Source organism: Hydractinia symbiolongicarpus, chromosome 10 (genome assembly GCF_029227915.1).
Source record: "Hydractinia symbiolongicarpus strain clone_291-10 chromosome 10, HSymV2.1, whole genome shotgun sequence".
NCBI classification, from domain to species: domain Eukaryota; kingdom Metazoa; phylum Cnidaria; class Hydrozoa; order Anthoathecata; family Hydractiniidae; genus Hydractinia; species Hydractinia symbiolongicarpus.
Window position 1 is genome coordinate 22,005,056 of NC_079884.1, and position 15,065 is coordinate 22,020,120.

Sequence of the window (15,065 nt, forward strand, 5' to 3'; positions counted from 1 at the left end):
TGATCGTAAACTTGAAAAATCAATGACAGATCCCATGGATGGGATCACCGAAAGGATCAACGCTAACGTTAAAAGTACCATGGAAGGGATCAAGGCCGACCGGATAAAAGAGATTACAAATGCTGGAAAGAAGACTTTGTTTGACGAAGTATCGGGAAACACTTGAAACAAAAAAACACAAAAATGAAATTGCCGGAAACTCCAGAATTTAGAAGAAAATACAACGAAAAACAATACGAATATAATTAAAGAAGCTTTGCTTGGTGGAGAACAGGCAGTGGTTAAAGGTAATCACGAAAAAGTAAAAGGTAAGATAGACGAAGGTAAGAAGATTATTGAAAAGCGCCAAAAACTTATAAAACTTGCTGATAGGGAAGATGACGGCTGGAAAGTTGCAAAAATGTTATGACTCAGATACTTTAGGGGATAACTCTGAGGACGAAAAGCGAATGAATTGATCCAGATGGCTAGCTGCTCCTAATAAAAAGAAGCAGGCTGAAGAATATTAACGAAAAAACGAAGCGAAAAATTCTCGTTTTACAAACATTCTACTAGTAGATTTGAAAATTTTAATGTTGCGCCAGATCAGCAAAGAAATATTCATATTTTACCCCGAAGAGATTTTGCTCATTCTAGATTTCTGTTATTTGTGCAGAGAAAAAAGGACAGTTTTACTCAATTTGCCCAAGAAATAAGCCAAAAGCCGAACAAAAATTATGAATACGAAGAACATGTATCGTCTGTTGTTGGTAGACTTAGAAAAATATTATTGTTTTGGAAAAATGACTTGTCAGCTTCCCCTTTCGTTTCGCATATTATAGAGTACAGATATGTTGTACCTTTTGCAAACCCACCGGCACCGTTTGCGCCAAAAATAATCTTTCCAGCATGTGGCATCCGAAATTCGTAGAGCAGGCAATTGTTAGTCTTTTTGAGAAAGGATATATACAAGAGGTATCCAACAAACCTTATTGCAGTAACCCATTGACCATCGTAGAGCGCGGAACAAAACTCAGATTAGTTATTGATGTAAGACATAAAACTGAACCGGTCTGGAACCTTGCTGATACAAATTTTTGTATCCACAATTCAGTTAAAAAAAATTGTATTCACAAGGCTCTAGCCCGACTCAGTTTTATAGTACAACCAAGGTTCACAAGATGCCACCTAATTCTACAGTAGCTGATGATTTATAATTATGACCTATCATATCAAATATCGGATCTGCTACTTATAACACATCAAAGTACCTTGCAAAATTGTTAACACCACTGACAAAGTCAACATATACTACTGAAAGCTCTTTAGATTTTATATCATCATTGAAAGAAGAAAGGATACCTTATAATTATAAACTAGTATCTTTTGACGTCACTAGTTTATTCACCAACGTCCCTTTGGAAGAAACGATAGACATAATATATATGTTGAAGAAGTTATAGAAACAAAAATTAAGCGAGAGGAAATGAAACATCTATTAATCTTATGTACAAAACATGTACATTTCAGTTTTAACAACCAACTGTGTATTCAGGTTGATGGTGTAGCAATGGGCTCGCGTCTAGGACCAGTCCTAGCAAATATCTTCATGGTTGAGTTGGAGAATGAAATAGTCGCAAAATTAGAAAATTCAGTAAAATTTTGGAAGAAATAAGTAGATGACACTATAAGTTTTGATAAGGAAAACCAGATAAACAATGTGTTGGTCACACTTAATAGTTACCATTCAAATATCCAGTTCACATATGAAGTTAAAAACGATAAGGACATAGCCTTTCTTGATGTGAAAGTGAAACGTAGGAATGATGGTTCATTTAACACATCCATTTATCGAAAAGACCCGAACACTGACATATACATGCACTGGAATTCATTTGCATTACGCCCATGGAAAGTTGAAACAGTTAAATCGTTGGTGTTGAGAGCGTTTAATGTATGCTCTTCATGACAAGATCTGAAATACGAACTAAATCAATTAAAAAAACGTGTTTTTGCAAATCAATGGTTATCCAAAAACAGTTGTATCTATTGTAATTAATAACACACTGCGAAATTTCAACATTCGAAATGCCGACACTGTTAATAATGAAGACAACAATGAACCTCCAATAACACCTTTCATGGTTCCACCATACAAAAAGGAGATCATGTTAACTGCTTAGTATAGCGCCTAAATAAAACTTTCAAACAGTTTCTACCTGCCAATGTCAAGCCACACATTGCTTGTCAATGTCGAAAGTTATCTTCGCTATTTTCTGTGAAAGATAGAACCAAGGATGAACACGAACATGGTGTTGTGTACAAATATACTTGTCCGGTGGAATCGAGTGTTGCTGCATACAATGGTGAAACAGCGAGAAGGCTAAATGAAAGAATTATAGATCACCAAAAGCGCGATAAGAGCTCTCACATCCTAAGACATTCAGTCACTGAGAATCACCCACTTGCTGAATGAAAGAGCTTCAGTATTTTAATAGATAATGTTCATCACTTTAAAAAGAAAAAAGAAGCTGAGGCTAATTACAGGAATTATCTGTTCCATTAAAATTGTTTTAAAGATAAATATTATTTATAGACAACAAGAGGAGGTGTGCATTTGTGCTCCGAGTGGTCTACGTTACCCCTTGGAGGAAAGAATACGGAAGGAGAAACAACTTCATTTCTGTGCCCTTTAAATGTATTGAATTTTCTATTGTTTTTAATTTCAAAAGAATCAGTGCGCGAGGTGCTCGACCGAGTCCTTTTCGCAAAAAAAATGATCAAATTCCATATTCTCCTTTAATAGGGGCTAACTTTTTTCTATTGAAATCTAACTGTAATAAGCTGCAGGCACGTGATATTTGTATGGAAAGTGTGCCTAATATAAGTCGGTAAACATTGCTGTTAAAAACTTCAACAATACGTTTGGAAATAAGCGTTTAACCATGATATTAACCTATTTTTACAGGCTTGAGTATACCACTTTGATCATGAAAAACAATATAGATAGATATGCGCCGGACGAGTGCCGACAAAATGTGTGCTGGATTAATGTTTATTCTAACTAAAGAAATAACTTCTTATAACAGAACGTCGTTTTAAAACGAGACATAAACTTTTTCTTTTTGTTTACAAAAGTGTCGAGCATGTGCTTCTTCGCTAATTATGTTAACATAAGAACAAAAGAAATTTTACCGATTTCAATATGGCTTTTTGTTTTGATAATATTATCAAATTCATCATCAAATTATCTAATTGTTTTTATAGCCAATCATAGTTGCGAATTGATATTCACGAATAATTTAGTCACACAACCGCCAAAATTTCAAATTAAGTTTCTATACAGACACCTGCTAGAACCTCACGCAGTGTTTCAATAGAATTAAAAGAGTTGTTTCTCCTTTCATATTCTTTCCTCCAAGGTTACCCTTACCAACCGTTTATAGTTTATATACCCTTCAGTTTGCCGTTATTTGTTATATGTTTTGTTAAGTATTGTTTTATCCGTCCTTTGTTCATTATGTAGTTGTTGAAAATTATATTAAAAAACTTGTGAGATAATTGTAACGATTTACGTTCATAATGTCTTGTAGTAACAAGACGAAATATCCGTTAAAATAAAAAAAATGTCATCATCAATTAAACCTTTCGTATTTATTATTATTGTGAAATTAAAATCTATCTAAGTAATTTTAAATAAGTTATTCAAATAGATTTTACTACTTTATCTGAAATGTTCGATAAGGACGATTATTTTACAAAATTCGATCTTCAGTCCGGTTTCCATCAGATCGAAATTCATCCGGAGTATACAATTTCCTGGGGTTCACATGGACTTTTCCAAACGGAGAAACAAGAATTTTCAGTTCGTCGTACTGCCTTTTGGTCTTGACCCCGCTTGTTATGTTTTTACTAAAGTTTTGCCACCATTTGTTAAAAAATAGAGAGCTGCCGGAATTCGTAGCATTCTTTACATCGACGGCGATATAAATGGCGAGCGAAATTACCAAAGAGTGCTTACGCAGCAATACTGGTTCAAAAAACGTACTTTCAGAGGGATTTGTCGTAAATCAAATTAAAAGCGATTTCCAACACAAGCAAATAGATGAATGGTTAGGCACCATTATTGACACCAAAAACATGACATTTACTGACCTGAAACAAAAATTAATAAATTACTTAATAGTATCATGAACATTTTGAGTAAGAAACATTGTTTAGCAAAACAGACATCAAAACTCGCTGGTCAATTATCTTCAATGCACCCGGCTATCGGAACGTTAGTTCGGCTCTTCACACGTCATGTGTACCGACTCGTTGAAACCCGCGAAACGGGGTATCAACCAATAATTTTTATACGGCCAAGTTAAAACAGAAATGCTTCCTCAGTGGGTACCTAGAAAACAAAACAAACTAGCAGATGAATTAAGTAGAGTAAATAATTCGGATAATTGGGGCGTTGATAATAAGACTTACAAAATGTGTTTTTGACAAATTTTATTCTTTAACTAGCATTCAGCTGTATACTACAGCCATGATCACGTTTGACAATTATAAGTATGTTATCTCTATATGTATACAAAATTTGTTATTTTTAAACCGTTTTACGGACCATTCACAGTAAATAGATTTGCAGATGACAAAAATAAAAAGATAAGTAAGTTTAATTTGAATTTTATTACCCAGGGACTACTTTAGTTGTCGCTTTTACGGAAAAATAGAGTTGCGAAAATAACTAAATTTGTCCACCCATCAATTTAGTCGGATCAGTTTTGCGTCACATGAGGATTTGCGAATCCAGTGAAACAGTTCTCGTACCACTTTGGAAATCAGCGCATTTTTGGCCGTTATTTTACCCCGATGGCGTACATTTGGCTAGCTTTATAAAAGAATTTGGAGTTGTGGATCCATCTTTTATTTCGGATTGTAATAATACGGTTTTACCAGTTATGCCAATTTGAGTTCAATAGCTTTAAAATTTCAATCGTTTGAAGCAGACATTAAATAAATGCGTAAAATTACCGTTATTGCTTATTAGTGATCAAATCCTGGTTTACAACGGATATTTTATACTCCGTAGTAACGGTACAAAAATGAGTCAAGAAAAAGATATGAAACCAACATAGTTTTTCAAGACGAAAAGCTTGAAAGCCAACTTAATTCTATATTTCTTATCCCCTAGACGGAAGGCCGTAGAGCCAAGCGTATTTGCTATTCGGGAGGCCGTAGAGTTAAGCGTAAAACATTTTAGTTGCAATTCCCCAGAAGGAAAGCCTTAGTGCTAACTGCAGTAATAAAACGAATTAACAGATGGGATTTGGTCAGAAAGTTGAACTTTAAAAAGCAGGGCGTTATTAGCATTGGCATCTTCTCTTCCGAATGTTATTGAATCAGGCTTGTGATCTTCCTCTAACATCAAATATCACACTGGTTGGAAGCGGTGGTTAACGTGGTGCAAAGATAATCAGGAAGCTCATAGTATGCCAGGAAAACCATTTTTTGTGGCACTATTTTTTAATCATATTGTGCAAAGCTACAAAACAAAAGGCGCGCTGATGTCCGCATTTTACGGCATACGTTGGGGACATAACATTACCGGACAAGGATCACCAACTGATCATCCATTCGTTCAATTAGATTTTGTAGGTTGTTTAAGACTTGCTGCTTCCAGAAAAGGAAAGAAAGAAACCTAAGGATCCTATTTCTCCAGAAGTGCTTAAGGTGATTTTCCATAAATACTGCAAAAATTCGCCAAGTATTTCTGACATGCGACATTTAGTCATGTGCTTTCTCGGCTTTGCTAGCTTTTTTAGAATTCAAGAACTTTTAGCTGTACGCTTAGGAGATATGGCCCTTAAAGCTTCTCATCTGGAGGAGCTACTGCAGCATCTTCCAATGCAGTTACATGCATGACCCGACAGAAGAAACATTAAAGACATCGAAGTCTCTAGGATTCTAATCTTATTGACGAACAACGTGGTATAAACTTAAACCTGCTACTCTTCAGTCTTTTCTCAGTCTCGGTTTGCTGCCGCTTTTCGAACGAGGCCGAATAAAAAAAAGTCGGGAATACAGGTTTGGCAATGGTGGTTGTGTGAAATATTTTGGTTTAAATTAATTAAATTATATAGAAACTGTGGTTGAAGTGAATGTTATTGAAAATTTAGTTGAAAGTATAACTTGTGGCTGTTTTTGAAGGGTTCAAGTTGTGTAAATTCGCAGCATCTACGCATTTTAATAATAAGAAAGATATAATACCACAATATATTGTAGAAAATCAAAAGGGGAAGCTATCATAAAAGATCTGAAAAATGGATGGAAAGTCTCAGGAAAAACGGTACAGTAAATTAAATAGTATGTCTATACAGCTCAGAAACGTGAATGGTAAATGTTGAAAGGGAAATGCATTTTTAAAAAATACATTACTTTAGGTGCAAAAAACGTTGAACAATTTACTTCTTTTTTAATCACCAACTAAGTCCCCTCTTTAAACGCCTTCTTTAACAGACGTCGGGGCGTTTAATAGAAGAAATACTACCAGAGGCGTTGTTATGGGTAAAAACAAATGACAAGTTTTTTTGGGTGAGTAAACAAAGCGGGGGAACTTCCTGTAAACCTTTTTCACTTCCTGAAGCTCGAATGTTGAACAGACAAACATTCCCTTTAAACATTCGAATGAAGATATCTATATAATAATACGCCAGTTCCGTGTGTCTGTAACAGGCAAAGTGGATATGTTCATTTTCCTTTAATCTTACCGAAATTTTCTTTGAAGTAACCGAAAAATGCATGTCTAATATGTTAAATTTTCTGACGCTACGGCGCGACGTCAATAACACCACTTTAACGTCAATATCCTATATTAAATTAATGAAGCCGTTACAGTGCACTTAAAACTTTGAGGCCAAATAACTTGGAAACGAGGTGGTGACGTCAATGATTTTTCACTGCGTGGGTAACTAGGGGCCACCTGGGACCAATTTGGGTAAGTTTCCCAAACCTGGGTCCCCAAATCCGTTTCGGAATGGGTGGGTTGATGACGTCATCAAAAACCTTTAAACCCTAATATCTCTGCAACCGTTTGTCAAAAGTACATAATCCTATACATTTTCTTGATCAGCGTTTCAAGATCTATACGAGGGAGGCAACAGGTACATAAATTTCTGAAAAAATTTTTTTTGTGTTTTCACGGGCCTTTGCTGACGTCAGCACAATTTTTAAACACTTATATCTCTTTTTGCGTTCCTCGAAAACATATCATCCTACACATTATTTTGATCAGCGTGATTTAACCTCTACACATTACAATAAAATAATAAAATAAATTTCTCTAACTTTTTTGGGATCTTCACTGCTGACGTCAGCAAAACATCTAAAACAACCTATTTTTCTATTGCCCATCTGCCTAAGTGGATTTCTCCACGGGCCTTATCGACTAGTAGAATAATAATTTTATTGATATTTTTTAGAGAGTCTTTGTAAACTAGAACTGAAACTTCACTCAAAACCCCCTTCAATGAACGTCTCCTTCTACAATAGACCTTTCCCGAATTTCCTATTTATGCCAAACTCAATTAAAGAGGTCGATCTGAAAAATGATTCTTATCCCTATGTTACTTAGCAAAAGGTAGAACAAATTACCTAATTTCGTAAATTTGTCTGTTCGTTAAGAGCCACAATTGCGAGCTGAATGTTACGGTCAAACCCTTTATATAGCCGAGCTTACTAAGAGTAGCCTCGTTTTCAAAATAATTATTTTCTTCAAATCTAAATAAAATCTAACCAGAATATTATATTGCTCTAAAAACTTCAGTTTTGTCATGATAATCTGATATTCTATCTGAATATCCTTATTTGAAGAGCACAGAACCATTATAAAATTTTGGATGACGTCATAATTATTATAATTTATGAAATTCGGGAAAGGTGTATTGAAGGCTTATCTATTGCTTATTTGTTGGTTGATCTTATTAAATATTGAGCATACTAATTGAATTAAGCGATGTCCTGTTGCCTTCACTATAATTCTATAATTCCCACCCTTTAATTAATTTTTTTCACTTCCTCTTTTATGCTTTTAATTTGTTCTCCATAGTTTTGAAGAAACAATATGGCAGCTGTCGCAATAATCGACTTAAATCATGCTGTGTTGTTGTTTTCACGAATTTCACAATTTTGGCCCACTTTAATATTATTTTAGGACATAAGATTGAAAGGTGGAGCTCCGTAAAATCCTATATATGCCTCATATATAAAATACACGCTTTCTTTCTAAGAATATCAAAATTCAAACTAGGCTGACGATTATTCTTATATCTCTAGTGTTTTGAACTATATTCTTATATCTCTACTGTTTTTACCATAAATTCCAGCCTGATATTCTTTTAAATATAAAGCATATTTCTACGAAAGAAAAAGCATGCACTACTTCCCTAAGGTACGGAAGCTTATTAGGGCCATGTCTACACATTTTGTCATGTCATTTTATCAATGTTTTATCTCGAGGTCGCAACTTCCATTTCAAGATCGAAGAACACCTTTTGATCTCGTATATCAAACCTTCCATTTGAAGAAATTTTGTGACTTTTCCTAACTTTTATTGGACTCTCTAATTCTAAAAAATTTTTTTGGATTCTATTGTATATTTCCTGGGGTAAGCCATTTGTAAACAGGGGGTAAAATATTTAAAGTAAATATTTTTTTGTTATCTCCTTCTATGCTTAATCTTTAGTCAAAAATTATTCAGTTGATAAACATTTGAAAGTAATCACACGTGTAAGATAAAATGAGGACTAGATGTGTAATTTACAGACCAGAATATATGATTTGCGGACCAAAATTGATATATTTTGGTCCGTAATTTCCCTTTGTCTTTGATGACGTCACTACAGGTCGTAATGACGTCATAACATTCAAATTAAAAGTCAATCTTATTCCTATTGTGATTAATTCTTCATTTTGGGAAATATACTTACTTTTGAAAAAAAGAAGAAATCGATGTTTTGAATTGGAAAAAAATTCTTTATTGTGATCAAGTTTCATTTTCTCCGAACATATATCTAACAATCAGGCTTTTTTCATAATTATAATATTTTTGTATATATTTTACATACTTTCAAAACATAGCATACTCTAAACTACGACATTTTTTATTAATATCTAAAATATTAACTACCCTTTGTCTTTGATGACGTCACAACAGAAAGCAATGACGTCATTACACACAAATTAAAAGTCAATCGCATTCCTATTGTGTTGAATTATAAGTGTGCCAAGTTTTATAGCAAAATGATTTTTAGTTCATGAGTAATTTATAAAAATGTGGCCGCGGGCACTTTGTACTACAGCGGACCTAAAAAAAGGCCGGGTTTAATAGGGTTAAAGCTTACCTCCCCACTTTAAAAAAAGTTCATCTTATTCTGTTTATAATATGTTGAGAATTTGTAATTTAACATTTATTAAGTAAAATTCAAAATAATAAAGCTAATATAAAGCCACATTTTCTTGTGTTTACAGCATGCTTCCTTCTCGAAAACCGCCATTTTGTGATAATTTTTTTTTCGGATTAAACCCAGTTTGACGTCATCTCCCGGATGGCAAAAAAGGGCCCCTGAACATGTTGCCGTAAAACAATAACTCGGAAAAAAAGAGGAAGAGTATATATAATATATAATTATAAAATGTGCTTTCGTGCTATGCCTTTTTGCAATAAAAATAATAGAAGTAGCGCTGGAAAGCATTCCTTCGCCAACAGGCAAGAAACAACGAGCTGCATGTACTCATTAACTGAGTCGATACGCTTTCAAAGTCGAGTTTTAGTCACTAGAATGTTTTGATCAACGCTGGCAAAACAGGCTTTGGCAATTCTGTCCACTTGTCTTTGCATTATACCATGTGCAAATTCTGGTATAGGTTCTCGCTCTTCTTCTGCGTTGCATCTAAGACTTTTCTATTATATTGTGGTACACTAGGCAGGGATTTACGGGATTTTATTTTGTTATGCGCGCGTTGTTGTTTCTTCTTTCTTTTTTTCTTTCTTTCTCTCTTTCTTTCTTATAATAATCTATTTTAATTTATTTTTCGTTTCGCGTTTCATTCTCATATCAAAGGACGCTATAGGCCGAGATTGCTTGGTGGGGAGGGGGTAAGATAGGCTACAAAAGAATAAAATAAAATGTCGCCCCCCATGGTTTGCTCTGATAACCCTAAATAGCTTGATTTTTACTTCAAAATATACTTCCCGACGCCACGACCCGTCTCTGTGGTGGGCATTTCTGCAAGTCTCTACACAAGTCAGAAAGAGCCAATCTCGTTCTCAGGGACGAAAAATGCCACGGTTCACTACTACACTATTGCTTCCACTTCCATTCTAATCCTTATAACAGCTTTCCAAGCTAGAGTCTGATTGAATACCAGGTTTTGTAGACTTTTTACTGACCAAAACTTTAAAACTAAGAAAACCCACAACTTTTTCACGGGAACTCAGTTTTAAAAAGGGGAGTAAAAAACAACTGTTTACTTATCTTCAGTATATACCTGTTACAAACTCATCTTCAGTACCCGTTACAATATTGAAAAACAAAATAACAAACAACCGCTTTGTACATATAAAAACCTGGGCCACTGCAGAGTTAGCGAAATTATCATCTGGGAGTTGACGTCACAAGCCCTCCCGCGAAGGCATTTATTTACAATCGGGACACAAGATGGCGACTGGCACGAAGCTTCTTCTCCAGCTAATATTTTACAACTTTAACGACGAATATCTTGCGAACAAATCAAAATAAGTATAAAAGAAATTTTTTTCGTAATGAGTACAATATTTTGAGTTGATTTTCGATTACTTTTTTTAAAGTGGGAGGTAAGCTTTAAGATGGAAGCTTTGATCTCAAGGTCAAAGGAAGCTTTGTTCTTGAAATGGAAGCTGCAATCTCGATATACAACATTGATTAATAAAATGTGTAGACATGGCCCTAATAAACCTCCTTACTAAGGCGTATTAATGATTATTATTATTAATTGATTATTAATCAGAATATAACTTCTCATTTGAAAAATCGTCATATATTGAAATCAGACTGGAATATCCTGATGCAAAAAAAAAAATCAGGTTTGGGGTATATTTACGTTATGGAAAAAAACTTAAAAACGTAAACGTTTTTTTATGAGTTAGGGATGAAATGGTCCCGTTATCTAAAGGTATAATTATATTAGGTAAGTTTAGATAGTATAGTGGTGTTAAAAAATCTATCTGTGTGAAGGCAATTAAAGAAGTCAATGACACAAAGAAAACCACATAAGAAGGATTCATCAAGCCTGCGGAATATCCTTAGCGTATGCTTAAAAATTTTCCTATCTGAATATGCTTATAAGCTTGATGCTTTTAAAAAACACGTAGGCTATTTTTTTTTTCTGCAAGGATGTGAAAACGTGTGTTCTTTCTCTATGGTCTTCGTCTTGACTTTAAAATTCTCGAAACAAACTTCATGATATGAGATAAAAGTTATTTTTGATTACAAAGTCTTAAAGCTCTTTTCCTCAACTTCGAACTTCTTACCAATATAATCACTGCGTTAAAAAGTGAATTCAAATAAAGTGTAATGATCACTAGTCTGGTTAAACGAAACATTAAAAATGTTCTCGAGCCGTGGTTAATGAAATTAGACAACGCATAAGTGACCAAATGGGGTGTGTTGCAAATTGCAGAACAAAAGAACATCATTGCAATTGTATCAGTTACTTTTCTGTTATTATCAACACTTGTGTGACGATTGCCATTCATTTTTGCCATCGACCTTCGAACTCGGATAATTAAATAGATTTGAGACACAGCCACTGCAGTAGTTAATATAAGCTCCCCTGCTGTAATAATGACAGCTGTAATTGGTGCTTTATTTTGATAGTTGATCGCCTCCGACTCTTTTATCAATTTTTTTTCGAGAAAATAATCATGCACGCTAATTGTGGCACCAATTGCCACACAACAAAATAAACAAAACGGGATGAAATACTTTAAAGCAGGTTTACAAAATCCAGAGTGAAAGTTTGGTTTAATGACTAATGCACACCTGTCTATTGTCATTAAAATCGTCATAACCCAAGAAAATAGATATGGAGAAATGAGACAAGCAGATAAAAACGGTGCAATGGAACATATTTTTTCTTCAGTGAAACCAGCAAACAAAACAATATTAGCTGGCAATGAGAACAAGCCAACACAAAGGTCTGTCGCAGATATAATCAAAAAATACTTGTCTATTCTTGTACATTTCTCTTTTCGTATCGCGCTGATTAAAATAGAGTTAATTGAAAGTATTAAAACCATTACCATAATGTTGATCACCACCATAAAGTAATTAACTTCTCGACTGAACTTTCCACCTGTTGTAAGGCAGATATATTCATCCGATGTGTTACCAGTAATATTCATTGTCATGACTTTTCAAGTTTAGGCGTTAGCTCTTAAAAACAGGGTTTCGCTAGTCGCCTCTTGTAGCTAACATCTTTGGCCTTTTTAAAAGATAAATAATTAATTTTTAGTGCTAATTAAATTGGGCAATGTTTTGTTTTAATTTTTTTTTTATTATTGAACAAAATTTCTTTTTTAGCTTACAATTTTTTTTTCGTTGTTAAAACAAAATAAAAGGCAGCTGCTTCCTTTAATTTTTTGGGCACACAAAATAATTAATTTATGTCACAATTTTTCTTTCTTTCTAAATTTGATTCAAATAATAGAAACTCTTGTAAAAAAATTGGTTCGCATCTTATGCATCGGAGAGCGGGTGGTTAGTGAAAATATCGACTATTTTTTTAAAAAAATTACAAAAAATACTTTTATAACTTTTTAAGTTCATAATTCAGTCTAATTCAGCTATTTTTCAGATCTATTTTTTTTTGCCTCATATATAATATGTTCAACTAATTTTATCCTTTTTTATATTCTGAAATGTTTTATGACGTCATTGTAAACCTTAACCCTATTCGGTCCGGGGTTTTTCGAACATACTATGACCGGGGGGAGGGGCGGAATCCGCCCCCTCCCCCCTCAATAACTTTTCATAGGGTTGTTCAGATTGAATCAAACTTGGCTCACTTATAGTACGTCATAAAAGGAACAAAATTGCAGCAATAAATTTTTTTGCTTGCGTCAGCACATTTTCTGTGACGTCATTAGAAGCTTGAAATTTGATAAAAATGCCACTATCTGCTTAAAATTTATTTACCTTTGTTTCAGAGCGAATTTTTGCATTCTGTTTGAAGTTCTTTATTTAACATGTTTTCCGGTTTTTACGTGGATCGCATAAAAAATAGACAAAAACTGCCCGAAAATCCGTTTTTTTTCCGATTTTCGGGTAAAATCCGACAAAAACGGGAAATAGGGTTAATCACGTGTCCAAACTATGCAAAATGATTCTTCTTAATAAACAAAGTTGTGTTGCAAGTTTCAAGTTCTAAGGATAGTCCTAACAGGAGTTTTTAAATTTTTCCCATTATAAGGATTCCATTGAGATATTTAGGGGTGGTTTCGAGTAATGGCCAATATCAAAGCCTCTGAAAGTTATCGGACCTAAAAATTTGGCATGCAGGTGTCTAATAGATGAATATTGAAACTCAGTAAGTTTCATAGCCATGTAACATAGCAATAAGGAGTTACTAAAAAGAAACCGTCAGGGGGCGGAATCCGCCCCTCCCTGGACCGAATAGGGTTAAGGGGGAAGTTAACCCTAAAATCAACTTCAAAGATGGTAGTTTCGTTTCATACTTTTATATACCCCAAACATGAAAAGTTAAAAAACTCACATTTCCACTTTACAAATTTCGTTTATAATATGTACCCCATAGAAAGCAACAAAGAAACTGGATCGAGCATACACAAACGCATGCAAGAAAGTACATTCTTGCACATTCTTTTTCGTCTGGCGGGAAAACGAAAGTTCTCCTAGGTTGCCATTTGTGCTTTTAAGTAGATAGGTATGCACCTTCTAATTTGGGAGGACAGTTTATATTACTGTGATACATAAAAACGTAATAGGTTAATGTTTAGAAACCTTAATAATAGCTTCTGTCAAATAGATGCAGTCAAAGACTAAGATTGTAAGTTTCCAACGTCAAATAATGAAAGACCATATTTTGTTTAAATCATTCACCGTAAAAAAATTTGTTCAGGTCAATTATTAATGTATAGTTAGCTAAAAAGCTAGCTCGTTAGGTAGTATATATATTTTTGAAATTTTCAGAGGCTGCTAGAAAGTATGATAGGAAGGTGAGGGTTTAACGTGGCAGTGCTGCCATTTTTATTGCAAGTTCCTCTTAAGTTGGAACGGTTTTATCAACAGTACAACTTGTGGTACTTGTTCATAGCTGGAGTACATAAAGTGTTAGTGACAAAAACTTTGTCATGCTCGCCGATTTTTTTCGCAAAAGTGTGTGAGGTTATAAGCAATTTTACAAACAACACAATGTCTGAATATTATATTTTAAATATTCCCTTCCTCGCACAACTGCTTCTGTGGCACAGCTCAAAGTTTAACAATCACAGAAGTTTTTTATTGTGCTCACCATACGCCAACCACTTTTTGTGTTTGCATGTCTTGCTTAGCCAAAATAATAAAAACAATGTCTGCGACCCCTAAAATAATGTCTTACTTCCGGTAAGGCATGTGCAACAAAGGTAGGACTGTAATACATTAGTATTTTATTTATAAATCTATAAAAAGATGGAGAGTAAAAACGGCAAATGCCATTTACTCTTAAGAGTTCTATGTCTCACTTTGTGGCAACATAAATATGAAAGGCACGTCAAACACTAAAACAATATTTCTGACATGCTTTTCAGACTTGTTTTGGTTGCCCCGTTGTGGACTTTAAAAAAATCAGTTTTTTAAACTTTACTTTGAAGTCTGTATTACAATACTCGCTACCTGTCTGTGGAAACTGGGGGTATCGTAATCGAAAACACTGTTATAATCGCACCTATGATAATAATAATAATAACCCCCATCCAAGTATATCTCTTTAATAAATATCGTCAAGCAGCTATCAAGTTTCCCTTTCGAATCAAACAATAGAGCTTTATTTGACCTTAT